Source organism: Anabrus simplex, chromosome 2 (genome assembly GCF_040414725.1).
Source record: "Anabrus simplex isolate iqAnaSimp1 chromosome 2, ASM4041472v1, whole genome shotgun sequence".
Taxonomy (NCBI): Eukaryota; Metazoa; Arthropoda; class Insecta; order Orthoptera; family Tettigoniidae; genus Anabrus; species Anabrus simplex.
In genome coordinates, this window is record NC_090266.1 from 651,985,881 (window position 1) to 652,004,545 (window position 18,665).

General features: G+C 38.4%; 1 protein-coding gene across 1 annotated transcript in view; it reads left to right on the forward strand.

The window, feature by feature from the left end:
• Positions 1–18,665, forward strand: part of Zir (Zizimin-related) — a 541,699-nt gene that overhangs the window by 503,732 nt on the left and 19,302 nt on the right. The window lies entirely within an intron of this gene.

Below are 18,665 nucleotides of genomic sequence, written 5' to 3' on the forward strand. Positions count from 1 at the left end.
CACCCAAGACGCAAGGCTAGTGCATACCGTGGAGGCCACTGCATAGGCTACTTGAAGCCACCAGCAGTGCCAATGCACTATGAGAGCTATGTCTCATTTCCAAAATTTGATGCCTGCCTGGCCATCAGATAATACAGATGTTGATTCCCAAAGGGAATTTAAAATATTTGTCCCGAATGAGTAAATTTATAATACCAATATAATGGTCCGTTATTGGACATTATAAATTTTCCAGCTAACTCATTCTTGGTTGCCTGCGTTTCGCCCTTGTGTGCTAAGTTAGGCTCATCAGTTGGGACTTAGCACACCAAGACGCAAGGCTAGTGCATACCGTGGAGGCCACTGCATAGGCTACTTGAAGCCACCAGCAGTGCCAATGCACTATGAGAGCTATGTCTCATTTCCAAAATTTGATGCCTGCCTGGCCATCAGATAATACAGATGTTGATTCCCAAAGGGAATTTAAAATATTTGTAATACATCTGTATTATCTGATGGCCAGGCAGGCATCAAATTTTGGAAATGAGACATAGCTCTCATAGTGCATTGGCACTGCTGGTGGCTTCAAGTAGCCTATGCAGTGGCCTCCACGGTATGCACTAGCCTTGCGTCTTGGTGTGCTAAGTCCCAACTGATGAGCCTAACTTAGCACACAAGGGCGAAACGCAGGCAACCAAGAATGAGTTAGCTGGAAAATTTATAATGTCCAATAACGGACCATTATATTGGTATTATAAATTTACTCATTCGGGACAAATATTTTAAATTCCCTTTGGGAATCAACATCTGTATTATATGATGGCCAGGCAGGCATCAAATTTTGGAAATGAGACATAGCTCTCATAGTGCATTGGCACTGCTGGTGGCTTCAAGTAGCCTATGCAGTGGCCTCCACGGTATGCACTAGCCTTGCGTCTTGGGTGGTGTGCTAAGTCCCAACTGATGAGCCTAACTTTAGCACACGAGGGCGAAACGCAGGCAACCAAGAATGAGTTAGCTGGAAAATTTATAATGTCCAATAACGGACCATTATATTGGTATTATAAATTTACTCATTCGGGACAAATATTTTAAATTCCCTTTGGGAATCAACATCTGTATTATCTGATGGCCAGGCAGGCATCAAATTTTGGAAATGAGACATAGCTCTCATAGTGCATTGGCACTGCTGGTGGCTTCAAGTAGCCTATGCAGTGGCCTCCACGGTATGCACTAGCCTTGTGTCTTGGTGTGCTAAGTCCCAACTGATGAGCCTAACTTAGCACACGAGGGCAAAACGCAGGCAACCAAGAATGAGTTAGCTGGAAAATTTATGATGTCCAATAACGGACCATTATATTGGTATTATAAATTTACTCATTCGGGACAAATATTTTAAATTCCCTTTGAGAATCAACATCTGTATTATCTGATGGCCAGGCAGGCATCAAATTTTGGAAATGAGACATAGCTCTCATAGTGCATTGGCACTGCTGGTGGCTTCAAGTAGCCTATGCAGTGGCCTCCACGGTATGCACTAGCCTTGTGTCTTGGTGTGCTAAGTCCCAACTGATGAGCCTAACTTAGCACACGAGGGCAAAACGCAGGCAACCAAGAATGAGTTAGCTGGAAAATTTATGATGTCCAATAACGGACCATTATATTGGTATTATAAATTTACTCATTCGGGACAAATATTTTAAATTCCCTTTGAGAATCAACATCTGTATTATCTGATGGCCAGGCAGGCATCAAATTTTGGAAATGAGACATAGCTCTCATAGTGCATTGGCACTGCTGGTGGCTTCAAGTAGCCTATGCAGTGGCCTCCACGGTATGCACTAGCCTTGCGTCTTGGGTGGTGTGCTAAGTCCCAACTGATGAACCTAACTTAGCACACGAGGGCGAAACGCAGGCAACCAAGAATGAGTTAGCTGGAAAATTTATAATGTCCAATAACGGACCATTATATTGGTATTATAAATTTACTCATTCGGGACAAATATTTTAAATTCCCTTTGGGAATCAACATCTGTATTATCTGATGGCCAGGCAGGCATCAAATTTTGGAAATGAGACATAGCTCTCATAGTGCATTGGCACTGCTGGTGGCTTCAAGTAGCCTATGCAGTGGCCTCCACGGTATGCACTAGCCTTGCATCTTGGGTGGTGTGCTAAGTCCCAACTGATGAGCCTAACTTAGCACACGAGGGCGAAACGCAGGCAACCAAGAATGAGTTAGCTGGAAAATTTATAATGTCCAATAACGGACCATTATATTGGTATTATAAATTTACTCATTCGGGACAAATATTTTAAATTCCCTTTGGGAATCAACATCTGTATTATCTGATGGCCAGGCAGGCATCAAATTTTGGAAATGAGACATAGCTCTCATAGTGCATTGGCACTGCTGGTGGCTTCAAGTAGCCTATGCAGAGGCCTCCACGGTATGCACTAGCCTTGCGTCTTGGGTGGTGTGCTAAGTCCCAACTGATGAGCCTAACTTAGCACACGAGGGCGAAACGCAGGCAACCAATAATGAGTTAGCTGGAAAATTTATAATGTCCAATAACGGACCATTATATTGGTACTGTATTATAAATTTACTCATTCGGGACAAATAGTTTAAATTCCCTTTGGGAATCAACATCTCTATTATCTGATGGCCAGGCAGGCATCAAATTTTGGAAATGAGACATAGCTCTCATAGTGCATTGGCACTGCTGGTGGCTTCAAGTAGCCTATGCAGTGGCCTCCACGGTATGCACTAGCCTTGCGTCTTGGGTGGTGTGCTAAGTCCCAACTGATGAGCCTAACTTAGCACACGAGGGCGAAACGCAGGCAACCAAGAATGAGTTAGCTGGAAAATTTATAATGTCCAATAACGGACCATTATATTGGTATTATAAATTTACTCATTCGGGACAAATATTTTAAATTCCCTTTGGGAATCAACGTCTGTATTATCTGATGGCCAGGCAGGCATCAAATTTTGGAAATGAGACATAGCTCTCATAGTGCATTGGCACTGCTGGTGGCTTCAAGTAGCCTATGCAGTGGCCTCCACAGTATGCACTAGCCTTGCGTCTTGGGTGGTGTGCTAAGTCCCAACTGATGAGCCTAACATAGCACACGAGGGCGAAACGCAGGCAACCAAGAATGAGTTAGCTGGAAAATTTATAATGTCCAATAACGGACCATTATATTGGTATTACTAAAATCTACTCCGTGACATGATTGAAAGTAGTTAAAATTATAGGCAGCAGGTAGTACAACAAACTATAAACGATGCCTGTCCATAAGAACAGAGATCTCCGGGGCCCATCAACAACCGCTGGTCGCAGTACTACAGAGATCTCCAGGTCCGATCGTCAATGTGATAAAATCCTAAAATGACAGCAAATATGGTGTGGCCTTGGAAAATGCTAGGGCATCCACTGTAGGCAATGTGCAGTTCGTCAGGTACTGGGAGAGCTGTGAGAATAGGGCGACCGGTATCACAATATATCCGAATTGGCACAGTCGACATCCTAACCCTGACAGACGAGACCGAAGAGCTCCATGTAAGAAAAGGACGTAGCTATCCTTGGTCTTAGTGAAACAGAATGGAGAGGAAGAGGAGAAAAAACTAAAGGAAGGGTACAGGCTGTTTTACAGTGGAGGACAGGGTACAGTAAATGGTGTAGGAATGATCATCAGAAAGGATGTTGTGGAATATCTGGAGATGGTGAAGAAGGTCAGTGACAGAATGATCATAGCAAGGATAGAGTTTGAGACTGGAACATGAGATCTGTTTCAAGCATATTCTCCACAAACTGGAAACAAAGAATAGAATACAGAACATTTCCGTGAAGAAGTGGAAAAATACAAAAAAGACAAGGAAATAATTATAATGGGAGATCTGAATGCAAAAGTGAGAAGAAGAAAGATTCGGAGGCCATATGGATACGACAACAAGAATCAATAAGTGGATATGTTAATGGACTTCTTCCAGGGGAATCAACTAATAATAGGAAAAATACATGGTTCAGAAAAAAAAAAAAATAGCCAGAAGATTTCTAGGTATGGATGGAGAGACAGAAGAACAAAAACATTGATTGATTGCATACTAGTGGAAGAAGGGCATCAGGAAGTTCTTAAGGAAGCCTTTGGGGGTGACCATAGCGCAGCGATAGCAAAGTTGAAATTAGGCATGGTCACAAAACTACAAGAAAAAAGATTTGGGTCTGTAAATTGAAGGAAAATGAGGTTCAGAAAGAGTTCCGGAAAGAATTACAAAATCTGATACCAAGGACAAATATTAGTCATGTTGAACAGGACTGGAATCATTTTAAGAGTGTATTTATAAGGTGTGCAGAGAAAACATGTGGCAGAACATCAGGAAAGGTAAGAGAGAAAGAGACAACATGGATGAATGATAGACTGAAAGATAAAGTAAAGGAAAAGAAGAAAGGAAGGAATAGAAAACACAAAAGACTGAAGATAGTTGAGCCAGATACATGGAAGCAAAAAGAGTTTGCAAAAATTAGTAGCCGAAGAAAAATTGGGAAACATTCACCCGAGAAGTAGAGGAAGATTTGAACTGTGGAGAAAAAATTATTATTTGGAATTATATGAAACTGTTGGAGTGAAACAGTGAGCACAGGATTTGTGAAGAATAAAGGAGGAGTAATACTGATAAAACCAGAGGAGATAATGAACAGTTGGAAAAATATTTATTTATTTATTTATTTATTTATTTATTTATTTATTTATTTATTTATTTATTTATTTATTTATTTATTTATTTATTTATTCATTTGTTTGTTTATTTATTTATTTATTTATTTGTTTATTTGTTTGTTTATTTATTTATTTATTTATTTATTTATTTATTTATTTATTTATTTATTTATTTATTTATTTATTTATTATTTATTTATTTATTTATTTATTTATTTATTTATTTATTTATTTATTTATTTATTTATTTATTTATTTATTTATTTATTTATTTATTTATTTATTTATTTATTTATTTATTTATTTATTTATTTATTTATTTATTTATTTATTTATTTATTTATTTATTTATTTATTTATTTATTTATTTATTTATTTTAACATATGCCACCAACAGAGACATTCTCCATTTACAGGTGGATTTTATAAAACATAATGCACATTATAAAGAACAGAAATAACAAGAAAATAGTATTCAAAGTATGAAAAAATTAGAGAAAGAGAAAAGAAACAAACATGATAAAACAGTAAATTCAGTACCTGGTGTGCTTGTTGTTTGCACCATCACATTTAGCATAATTATTATACAGAAATACAGTTTGTCTAACATAATATTTTAACAAAAACCTGTTATAGACTTATCCCTTTTTTTACCAACTACTAGATGGTACAATATTTGATTTTTTTCAGAAGATGTTTTCTCTGTAAAACTGCGGTTTCCATATGATGCATGAATTCTCAAAGAGTCATTGTGAAATTAATTCTTAGATTACATGCAGCAATTTAGTTGAAAAGATTGCACTTCCTAACCATTGGAGAATTTTTGTGGCTCACTATTTTAGAATGTTCACAATAAAACATAGGTCGTGTCCATAAATTTGTACTTTTCACATTGAAATTCACTCTAGCAAGAAGGTCACTGTCATCACTCACATTATTGATGACTTTGTACAAAAATATTTGTTGCAGAATTTCCCTTCTATTACATAATGAATAAAGTTTCAATTAATTTAGCAGGTTATTGTATGAAACTTTTTCTTTCAGTGCTGAAGTATGATGCATTTTGTAATACATAATGCAAAGAAACTTTTTCTGAACTTTTTTGATCTTATTTATATGGGGCTGATAATGAGGTGTCCAAACAACACATACATATTCACGTTTACTAAGCACAAATGTGTTATTAGAGAGTAATTAATATTGGCTAAAAACATGTCCTGGGAAAAATTTACAAAGGAGATAAAAGAGAATTATAAGAATGATACAAAAATATTATACCGCATATTAGGTAACAGAAGGAAGAAAAAAGAAAATGCATCAAAAGTCATCAACAAAGATGGAAAACCTGTGTGGGAAGAAAAAGAAGTTTTGAAAGTATGAAAAGAATACTTCCAAAATCTATATGAAGGACAAAATGAAACATATGAACCCAAGGAAATAGATGGATATAAAATAAATATCACCATTAAAGTGGAAGGGACAAATAAACAATCAGATAAAATAGGAAGAGAAGATCTACAAATGTTGGATGTAGAAAAAGCTGTATTAGAAATGAAAAATGGCAAACTGGAATAGATGACATCACAGTGGAAATGATTAAAGCTACAGGACCTATTGGAATGCAGTGGCTGTATAGAATAATGAAGATAGTATGGACTGATAGAGACCGGGCGAGTTGGCCGTGCGTGTAGAGGCGCGCGGCTGTGAGCTTGCATCCGGGAGATAGTAGGTTCGAATCCCACTATCGGCAGCCCTGAAAATGGTTTTCCGTGGTTTCCCATTTTCACACCAGGCAAATGCTGGGGCTGTACCTTAATTAAGGCCACGGCCGTTTCCTTCCAACTCCTAGGCCTTTCCTCTTCCATCGTCGCCATAAGACCTATCTGTGTCGGTGCGACGTAAAGCCCTTAGCAAAAAAAAAAAAAAAAAAAAAAATGGACTGATAGAGAGATTCCTGATGATTGGACAAGGGCAATTATTGTACCTATTTTACCGGGCGAGTTGGCTGTGCGGTTAGGAGCGCGCAGCTGTGAGCTTGCATCCGGGAGATAATGGGTTTGAACCCGACTGTCTGCAGCCCTGAAGATGGTTTTCCGTGGTTTCCCATTTGCACACCAGGCAAATGCTGGGGCTGTACCTTAATTAAGGCCACGGCCACTTCCTTCCCATTCCTAGGGCTTTCCTATCCCATTGCCGCCATAAGACCTATCTGTATTGGTGCGACGAAAAACAAATAGCAAAGTAATATTGTACCTATTGTTTAAAAAAAGGTAATAAGGCTCTTTGTGAGAACTACAGAGGAATAGCATTACTGTGTCATTGCATGAACAGTTAAGAAAAAATAATCTTACAAAAAATCAAGAACAAGATAGATTCACAATTTAGAGAAGAACAATAAAGATTTAGACCTGGAAGATCAACTATTGATGCCATATTTACAGCTACAGTAGACATGTAGTAGAAAAGAAATGGGAAAGTGGGAAAGACATCGCAGTTGCATTCATAGATATACAAAAGGCTTATGACACGGTTAGAAGAGAAGAGATACGGCAAGGGCTGAATAGAATGGAATTGCCAAGAGAAATGCAATTCAGAATTAGAAACATGTATAACAAATGTCTGAACTGTGTTATAATAGATGGCAAACAATCAGAATGGTTTAGAACAGACAGAGGAGTTCAACAAGGAAGTGTACTTTTCACCAGTGCTCTGTAATATAGTGATGGACAACATTATGAGGAAAGTTCGCCAAGGGTCAACAGCAAATGATATGAAATTCATAGCATATGCAGATGATGTAATTATATGGGAACAAAATGAACAAAAATTGCAAGAACGACTAAATACCTGGCAGAGGGCAATTGAAGAAGCAGGCATGGAAATAAGTTTAATGAAAAGTGAGGTTATGAAAATCAGTAGAGAAAACAAAAAAATGAAGGATGTTAGGTGTAATGGAAAAATTCCTAAAGAAGTAGATGTTTTTAAATACCTAGGAAGTAAGCTAACTGGGAAAGGAAACATCAAGGAAGAAATTTAGGAGAGGATAGGAAATATCTCATAATTTTATTACTGCATACCAGACACAATTAGAAATTGGAAAGTACCTACCAAAGCAAAAATCATGACATATAAATCGTATATCACTATTTGCCAATATTGACCTATGGAGCAGAATGTTGGACTTGGACAAAAAAAAAAATCTGAGTAGATTACAAGCGACAGAGATGCGCTTTCTGCGAGAGATCTTGGGTAAAACAAGGAGGGACAAGATAAGAAATGAAACCGTATGAAACATGCTTACAGATAAACCCTCTAAAAGAAACTATGGAGAGAAATAGGCTGAAATAGTTCGGCTACGTCAAAAGAATGGGACAAAAAAGATTACCAAGAAGAGCTCTGGAATGGACTGAAACTGGAAGAAGACCAATTGGAAGACCACGAACAAGATGGAGGGATCAGGTGGAGGATGACTTAAATCAGAGAGGACTACAGTGGCAGATAGTGATGAACGACAGAATATGGGAAAAAAGAGAAAATTGGAAGAGTCTCTGCGAACAACCTGCGTAAGCAGAAACATATCAGAAAGAAGAAGAAGAAGAAGAATTAATATACCAACATTTTTTAGTTCCCTCAAATTCCGAACCACAAAATCTAAGGATCTATAGGCTTTGTTTGTAATTTTTTTCAGTGTGTCCTTTGAAGGACAATGTAGTGTCCATTAAAATTCCCAACTACCGAGCTCGATAGCTGCAGTCTCTTAACTACGGCCAGTATTCAGTATTCGGGAGATGGTGGGTTCGAACCCCACTGTCGGCAACCCTGAAGATGGTTTTCCGTGGTTTCCCATTTTCACACCAGGCAAATGCAAAAGCTGTACCGTAATTAATGCCACGGCCGCTTCCTTCCCATTCCTAGCCCTTTCCTGTCCCATCGTCACCATAAGACCTATCTGTGTTGGTGCAACGTAAAGCAACTTGCAAAAAATAAAAATCCCAATTCTTTCACTAAATTAGACCTTCCTAAAACAGTGTTATCCATTTTATATTCAAATAGTACTGTCAACTTATTCCTTGAAAGGGTTACTGTGAGATACTTATTAATATTAAAATGACCGAGCTCGATAGCTGCAGTCGCTTAAGCGAGACCAGTCTCCAGTAATCGGGAAATAGTGGGTTCGAGCCCCACTGTCGGCAGCCCTGAAGATGGTTTTCCATGGTTTCCCATTTTCACACCAGGCAACCCTCTAAAAGAAACTATGGAGAGAAATAGGCTGAAATAGTTCGGCTACGTCAAAAGAATTAATTAAGGCCACATCCACTTCCTTCCAATTCCTAGGCCTTTCCTATCCTATCGTCGCCGTAAGACATATCTGTGTCAGTGCGACGTAAAGCAAATAGCAAAAGAACCATATACATTAAAATGCACTTTGTTGTTCCTACTGCACATGTACATATTATTGATATCAGTCTGTAATTTTAAAGCATCCTCATGAGTGGTGACAGTTCTGTACAATTGAACATCATTGGCATACATTAGACATTTTGAGTTCCTGATGATCTTTGGTAAGTCATTAATACATATTGTGAAAAAAGAGGCCCTAAATTGGAGCCTTGAGGCACCAGATGTAACACTGAATACAAATGATTTTGTTTGGAGATACATCACAAATTGTTTTCTACCAGATAGATAAGATGATATTAATTTCAAAAACTCATGGCACAGGCCATAATTAGAAAGTTTTTGCAATAGTATATTGTGATCCAGTTTATCAATGGCTTTTGAAACATCAGCGAAAATAACATCTGTTCGATTCTTATTTTCCAATATCTTGAGCAAAATTTGCAAGATTAGTAACTGTGAACCTGCCTGGAAAAAAAACATGTTGAAAGGGAGTAATGTAACATTTTACATGCGCAAAAGTTTGGCAATAAATTATTTGTTCAAAAACCTTCTTCGGAGCACACAATATTGATACAGGTCTATAATTTTCCAGCTTTGTACTATCACCAGACTTGCAGATAGGGCATACTCTGCTAATCTTCCAAAAATCTGGAAATATTTGATTACTTATAATTAAATTATATATTTTACATAAAGGCTTCATAAGTATTTCAGAACATCCTCTTAATACATACACAGGTATACCATCAGGTCCACTTACTCGATTTAAAATTTTTAATTGCCTCCCTATACTCCCTATTGTCAAGTTGTGAGATACTTGCAATTTATCTGTCTCTGTAACAACGTAAGAGGATGCTTGGTCTGAATAAACACTTTTAAAAACTTACCAAAGTTATTTCCAACCTCCTTACTATAATTTAGTGATGTTCCATTAAATGTCATTGGATCTGGAAATATATTGGTCTTCCTTCTGCATTTAATGGAATTCCAGAAAACTTCAAGTCTGGTTCTGATGTTTTTCTCAGATTCAGCAATATAATCTCTATATGCATGCTGGATCAGAGATTCTTCTGATGGCCTTGTATTCCTTAAAATGATGTTTCAAAAATTTAAATCACTTTCTGTGGTATTCTTTCAGCTTTAATAAAGAAATAATATCATTGGTATACCAACATGGATAAGTTCTTGTCTTATAAAACCTTTTCTTTGGTACAGCATCCTCCATCATCAAATTAATTATCCTATAGAAACAAGTAAGTTCCTCATTTGGATCCCTGAGGTTGTCCAATTCCTTCCACGATTCCTCTCATAGCTGAACGTACAATGTATAAAAATTAGCCTTATGAAAATTGTAACTTTCCACCACTTGAGGTTTAATAGAAGAATTGGTTTGTTTAATACATAATGCAACTGACAGAGCAGGACGGTAAGAGTCTTTCAGGTATTAAAGGAAGAGATTCTCTGGTTACATTTGTGATACTGGCCAAACTTGTTGAAACTAAGTCTATAGTTTTATTGTATGAATTCTGCACGGAATTCACAGATTCTAATTTATGTAATTGTAAAAAATTTGAAAGGAGTTTGTAACTTAGCCCCCCTAGCAACAGATTTAAATTTGCACCATTTGATAGAACAAGTCTGTCATAAAATTCTTTATATAGTTCCATACTAGAATCTGGCGGAGTGTATACTGCCAGTATATTGTACTTCCTTTGTATTAATGTCATTTCTTCACAGAGTGCTTCTACATGTCCTAATTCCAAATCAATGTTAACTGCGACAATATATTTCAAATCAGCAATTAGAACAGCATCTCCCCTTTAATTTTTTTGGTCCTGATGGAAAACATTGTGTCTATTGCAAATGACTTTTTTATTGAAAACACCACTCTGAAGCCAAGTCTCAGTTAATACCAGAATATCAAATTCAGTTGCAAGAAAACTCTTATATATTTTGATAATTTTTGTCTTTAACCCTCTAACGTTCTGATAATATATGAATAAACTATCCTTAATTTTGTTCATTAGAGCATCTGTACCATCCTCAAGGTGTATACATATCCTTCATTACCAAAATATTCCCTATCATAATCAGAAAAGTTTAGACCTCTCATATTCTGATGATACGAAGGTTGGAACTTAAATAGTGGCAACTATTTATTTACAACAGATACAAAAGAGTTACATGTTAGCAACCTTTGCTGTCCTTCAATGTAGTCACCAGTGTTGTGTATAACCCGTTGCCAGCGATGTGGAAGTCGTAGTATACCTTTAGCAGAGCCTGTTCTGTTGATGGTGCAAATGGAGCAGTCTACTGCCTGTCGAATCTCTGCAACAGTTCTGAAGCGAATGCCACGAAGTGATCCTTCATCTTCGGAATCAAATCGAAGTCACAAGGACTTAAGTCCGGGGAGTATGGTGGATGGTACATTACTTCCCAGTCCCATCAACCGAACAAATCAGCCACAGCTTGCGATGTATGCGCCCGAGCATTGTCGTGCAAAGTGATGGGTGGATTCTGCAGAAAGTGTTGCCGTTTCTTTCTCAACGCTGATTGCAGGTGGTGCTCCAAAAACAAACAGTAATACTGTGCATTGATAGTCTGCCGTGGAGGAATGTAACACGTTAGGATAACACCATCACAGTCGTACACGAGGATCACCATAACTTTCACCATACTGGGGCTCTGGCGAACTTTCGACTTTTGTTGTGACCCATAATGACGCCATTCGTTCGATTGGCGTTTCAGTTTTGGCCCATGTCTCATCCAGGATTATAATACGGTGTAAGAAAGTCTCTCCTTCGCGCTCATAGTGCTCCAAGTGCGTCTTAGCAGCGTTGTAACACAACCACTTGTGCATTTCCGTCAAATCATGCGGAACCCATCGTGATGCAATTTTTCGCATGCCCAGGCATTCCTTCAGGATGTGAAGCCCAGTCGTATGCGCTAATTCGGTTTCTTGGGTGAGCTCACAAATCGTCTGGTTTCGATCACTGTCCAGTAATGCGGCAAGAGGATGCACATCATCTTCACTGACGCTCGTAGGACGACCTGCCCGATGAATGTCCGCCACAGTTTGCTGACCATCATTGAAGGCTTTTACCCAACATGCCACTGTTCTGTAAGGCAATGCAGATTCCCCGCAAGCCTCTTGAAGACCTTGATGACACTGTCGTGCTGTACGACCTCTGGCACATTCAATCTTGATCCAGCTCCGTTGTTCCTGTTTGGAAAACATAGTGACAACACTACATTAGACCGCTAGCTCACAACTGACTGTGTTTCTCTCGCTTGTGCTCTGAGGTAAGGTAGGTATGTGACCAACGTGTGCTATCAGCGATAATATTAGATTCCGTTGCATAGTGTCTCCACAGCAGTGTTGCCACTATTTAAGTTCCAACCCTCGTATAATGAAATTTTGTTCTCAGAACACATTTTTTACATTAAATAGTTCACATAATCCAGTGTTCTTAATGTGTAAATATAATTATCAGACTCCTTTTTTCTTAGGCGAATAGCACCAGCATAGTCTTCCCACAGATAGGCATATTTCTTCTCAGCCATAACTCTTCTTGCACAAGCAAATATAATCTTCCTATTTCTGGAGAGACTTTGGTTGATATAAATTGGCGAGGGAGTACTGAAACCAATGTCAGTTGTGCTTAGATTTCTTTTCACTTTATGTTTCTGAAGAAATTGGTCTTTATCACTGCATCTGACGAACTTAACGATGATTGCTCTGCTTGACTGGCTTGGGTTTTTCTTCAGACGATGACAAACATCAATTTAGTGATGTTCCATTAAATGTCATTGGATCTGGAAAAAGAGAGAGATAGCACAATGAGGAACACTTGCACCCCCTGTCCAATATGCCTGTCCTACTTTTTTCACAGTATCATAAGTGTCCTCGTTTGGCTTATCAGGAATTCCATACATTTCTAATGTAATTCTTCCATACTGTTCTTGGTCATCTGTTTGCACTTTTAATTCACTTGTCTCCTTTTACAGGGAAGCATTTTCGCTCTTGAGATTCTCTATAGAAATTAAACATGCCTGGATGGTTTCAGCTTGCTTCTTCAGGAGATCAGAATTCTCATCTAATTTTTCATGTGCTAGTTGAAGTGATTTTCCAAGTTGTTCTTCCGATCAGCGATTTGATTCCCTTATTCCTTTTATTTCACGGTCTATGGAACAAATTAGTTTGTATAGTTCACTAATTGTAGGAGTTTCCAGTTCACCCTCGATAATCGACATTTCACAGTTTCTACTTTCACGCCTAGATTTTAAACACTTAGAACAGCTCCAAGATTTTTCTTCAGTTCATAGGAATTTGATGTCATTTTCCTTTAATTGTACACATGTGCCATAGAACCACTGACTACAATCACAACACTGAATTTTGGCATTTAAATCATGGCGTGACGCTGCCTTAGAACACTCTGCACAAAGACTCGTATTGATGAAGATGTAAAGAAACGGCAACAAAAAAGGAACAGAAAAAGAGAGAGAGCACAGTGAGGAACACTTGCACCCCCTGTCCAATATGCAGAGATAGTAAACCTTGAACAAGCTTCAGCTATAACTTCCGAGCAGTTCAATGATATTGGTGTTGGCAGCACTTGTGTTTACATATGCATCAAATGCACTATGAAATCTTGTTTAATACATTTTTACACTGATAACCACTCATTTGCTCTATTTCAAATATCAAATAATCAACGAAAGTACTTGCGTTTCATTAATATACTACTGAAATAGCACTGGCACAAGGAAATACGATAAAAATACACCAAAACTACAGAGCACAAGCAGCGTCCTCTTGATCGCACCATTTCCAAAGAAATTCCTGAACTGCTGAATGTGAGAAACCAGACATGCGGAGAAGGTACCAGGTAGCAGGAATAGAAGAAGTAACATTGAAGGAATCAGACATTCCAATTATAGAGGTGGAATGGGCAGTTAAAAAGATCAAGATTGGAAAAGCTGTGGGAATAGATGAAGTAGCCATAGAAATGATCAAGGCAGGACCATCAGGACTCCAGTGGACTTACAGAATACTCAAGTGTATAGGGGGAGAGAAAAAAGTGCCTGAGGTTTGGGAAAAGGGGGTTATAATACCAATATTTAAGAAAAGAGATAAGATGATGTGCAGTAAGCACCGAGGAATCACTATCCTCTCCCTTGATCACAAGATAATGGAAAGAAGACCTAGAGAAATGGTGGAAAGTCAGTTACAAGAGGAACAATTCAGATTCAGACGTGGAATGTCAACAATAGAACCCATTTTCATTCTGAGAGAGATCATGGAAAAGAGATGGGAATATGGGAAGGATATAGTAATGTTTTATATACATAGAAAAGGCATACGACACCATCCCCAGATCAAAAGCTTGGGAAATCTGACACAGGGGCATTGACACGGAACTAATAACAACAATAAAAGCAATATATTGTACGATAACTGCTACAGCTGTGTGAAGACAACAGTGGGTAGAACAGAATGGTTTGAAATTGGCAATAGGCTCAAACAAGTTAATGTGTTACTATTGATGCTTTCATGGCCGTACTTAAAGACATGATATAGGCTTTTGGTCTTATGGCGTGTCAAGAAATTAAGGTGAAATTCTTTACATTTTGCAGAGAACTCTGCGTCTTCAGAAAAAAAAAATTTCAACTGGTCATGAGGAAGACTTCTCCAAGAATGATGTTTGAATTTAGACGTTAATGACAGAAGTGGAAGTGGTACATTCATTCGTCACCAGATGGCTCACCATACGTGGTACAGTACTAGCATTCGAAGCGGAAGCTAATGGAACCATCAGAATCAATCTGAGAGGGAGTACATAACAGATATACACACGTATGAAAGTATGACATTGACACAAGCCTGGAATGCAACATCTGGCGATGAGGAACGTATGAATTTGGAAAACACGAAACGAAATAAGAGTAGTGAAGGGACAGGGAAGGGAACAACCTACATAAATCCTTAATGGCTGGCAACCACGTATTACTTAATTGGTAGATAATGTCCCTGTTGAAATTGTTAGGATTTCTACATATTTCCACAGCTTCCCGTATAATACTGGACCTGTAGTGTATAGTGTGGGTAAGAGCTTGAGCATCTTGGAACACACACAACATCAAGACCCGAGGACAGGGCGTGTTCAGCTATTACAGATTTGTCTGGTTTTTGTGGATGTTCTAGTCAGAAAGAAACCAGACGGCTCCTTAGGACATTTAAGAGCTAGTATTAGGTTTAACATGTACCAAAGAATGTATAACATATTTTAACATTGAATGTGTTGTTACTTGTAAAGTGAAATCTATTGATTGGGTGGACCATTAAACCTAATACTAGTTCTTAATTAAGCTGTATCGATACGGACCTATATGATGAAGTTTGTAAATTGCAGTCCTTAGGATATACCGACTATCATAAGCCTGCCCACACAAATCGCTATCTTCATGCAGATTCTTACCACCATGCAGCACAAAAACAAGGCATTCTCATGACACTCACCAAGAGGGCGATACGAATTTGTGAGCCATCAAATATCCAGGTGGAGATGGACACACTCAAAGTCACGTTCAAGGGTAATGGTTACAGCGACTTGCAGATTCATAAAGCCTTGCATCCCAGAGAAATGACCAAGCAAAGCTCACAGAAGGAAGAAGTGAAGGGAACTGCCTACCTGCCTTATATTAACAACACCACAGATCATATTGCCAAGGTCCTTTGCAGACACAATATTAAAACCGTGTTTGGCACCGTCACTAAAATTGCTCACAGTCTAGGTAAAACCAAGGACAAATTGTCCTCACTTTTACATCTTGGGGCATAATGAAATTCCCTGTACTTGCGGCAAGGTATACATTGGCCAAACATGCCGGTCCATTGGTACTCGTATCAAGGAATAAGAACGAAATATTCGTCTCAACCAGCCTGACAAATCAGCAATAGCTGAGTACACCCTGTCCCCAGGATATGATGTGTTTTTTTTTTTTTTTTTGCATCACACCGACACAGATAGGTCTTATGGTGACGATGGGATACAAAAGGCCTAGGAGTTGGAAGGAAGCGGCCGTGGCCTTAATTAAGGTACAGCCCCAGCATTTGCCTGGTGTGAAAATGGGAAAACCACGGAAAACCATTTTCAGGGCTGCCGACAGTGGGATTCGAACCCACTATCTCCCGGATGCAAGCTCACGTCCGCACGGCCAACTCGCCCGGTAGGTCATGATGTCGTGTTCCAAGATGCTCGAGCTCTTACCCACACTAGACACTACAGTTCCAGAATTATACGGGAAGCTGTGAAAATGCGCAGAAATCCTAACAATTTCAACAGGGTCACTGGCTACCAATTAAGTAATATGTGGTTGCCAGCCATTAAGGATTTACGTAGGTAGTTCCCTTCCCTGACCCTTCACTGCTGTTATTTCATTTCGGTGTTTTCCAAATTTGTACGTTCCTCATCACCAGATGTTCAATTCCAGGCTTTTGTCAATGTCATACTCTCATATGTGTGTACATCTGTTATGTGATTCCCTCTCAGATTGATTCTGTTGGTTCCGTCAGCTTCCTCTTCGAATGCTAGCGCTGTACCGTGTACGGTGAGCCATCTGGTGACAAATGAGCACACCACTTCCACTTCTGTCATTAACATCTAAATTCAAATATTTTTCTTGGAGAAATCTTCCTAGTGATTAGTCAAGGTTTTCTTCTGAAGACACAGAGCAAAGTTCTCTGCAAAACTTAAAGAATTTCACGTTATTTTCTTGACATGGCATAAGCCCAAAAGCCTATATCAGATCTATAAGTTAGTGTGTTGTCGCCTTTACTTTTCATAATGGTAATGAATAGCATTGCAAAGGCAGCAAGGGAAGATTATAGAGGGAAAAAATGAGTGTAACGGCGAATGTGGACGATGATGATGTCATCTGCGGAGAAGATGAGGAGGAGGTACAACACCAGGCAAATGCTGTAGCTGTACCTTAATTAAGCTCACAATCTCTTCCTTCCTACTTCTAGCCCTTTCCTATCCCTCTGTCACCATAAGACCTGTCTGATTCTATGCATTGTGAAATTAATTGAAAAAATATGTAATGCACAGATGTGTAACTGCTTATTTTGTGTAGTGAGAAAATTTTTACCTGTAGCTGCATTACAAAGTTAGTGAATTCTACGCTCTTTGAGGGATATTATCTTAACAGTTTTTTACTGAGTGATTTGGTCGTACAGTTAGAGGCATGCAGCTGTGAGCTTTCATTCGAGAGATAGTGGGTTCAAACTCCACTGTCAGCAGCCCTGAAGGTGGTTTTCCTTGGTTTCCCATTTTCACACCAGGCAAATGCTGGGGCAGTACCTTAATTAAGGCCACAGCCACTTCCCACTCCTAGCCGTTTCCTATCGCATCTTCGCCGTAAGACCTATCTGTGTCAAGGCAATTGCAGAAAAAAAATTAGCAGATTTTCAGTCCAATTACATTGGAATTATGAATTTACTCATTCAGGACAAATATTTCAAGTTCACTATGGAAGTCAAAATCTGTATCATTCATGGGTAGTGTATGATAAGAAGGTGATAAGAACTAGACACACAGAACAAATACAGAAGGAGAAGGGGATCCCAAAGGGTCAATCAATATAAGTAATGGAAAGGAACAGACGAGTAACAATTCAAGACATATATTAGAAAGACAGATAAACACCGCAGCTCAGTGTAGGAAGAAAGGATTTGTTCAAATTGATGTTACTGAAGGTAATTTTTATGAAATGTGTCTGTTTATTTTGTCACGAAGCATCCTCCCTCTATTTTGTCTAGAAGTTTAGTGTTAGATAGGAAAAATTTCAAGTGTCTTATCCTGTGCTCTTTTACAATCATTGATCAGGAGAGAGCACATTTATTTGTAGATGTCAGTGGATGAAGATACGGGCATTGTATTCGTCCTTTTGTGTTTTCATGTTTGTCCTTATCTTCTCTTTCTTTTGCTCCCTCATCCTACACTGGCTCTAACTGTGTTTATTCTATTATGTGTTCATTTCATGTTTTTATCTTTCTTGTCACTCTGGGGTGCTTCTCTCTCATCTCTCTTTACGGGGAGGTTGAAACTTTTATATAGCTGATACCAATCTGTAGCTAGTTTCAAGTAGTACCTGGCTCTGTTTTTAGATTGTGCGAGTAGTCTTCAAAGATGTGGAAATAGGTGTAACTAGGCTCCATATATAACAGCAACATGACCATGAAGTGGTCTGTTTGCATTTGAAACGAGTCGCTGTATGGATTTTGAGGAATTTTAGTGAAATGTGGAACTTGGTTTCAGATCAAGTGAAACATTCAATACTTAAATTTTGGCATTAGTAATGTAAAATAATAATGATGGTGGTGGTGGTTGTTTTAAGTGACCTAACATCAAGATTATCTTCATTTGTATCCATCTTAAAAGTTTTGAATTGAAATTATTCAAGCATTTGTTTAGTTTTGCCTTCTAAATGACCAAAATCTGATATAATAATGAGCGGAAAATCTTCATGTAATTAAAAATGTGTTTTGCCCATGA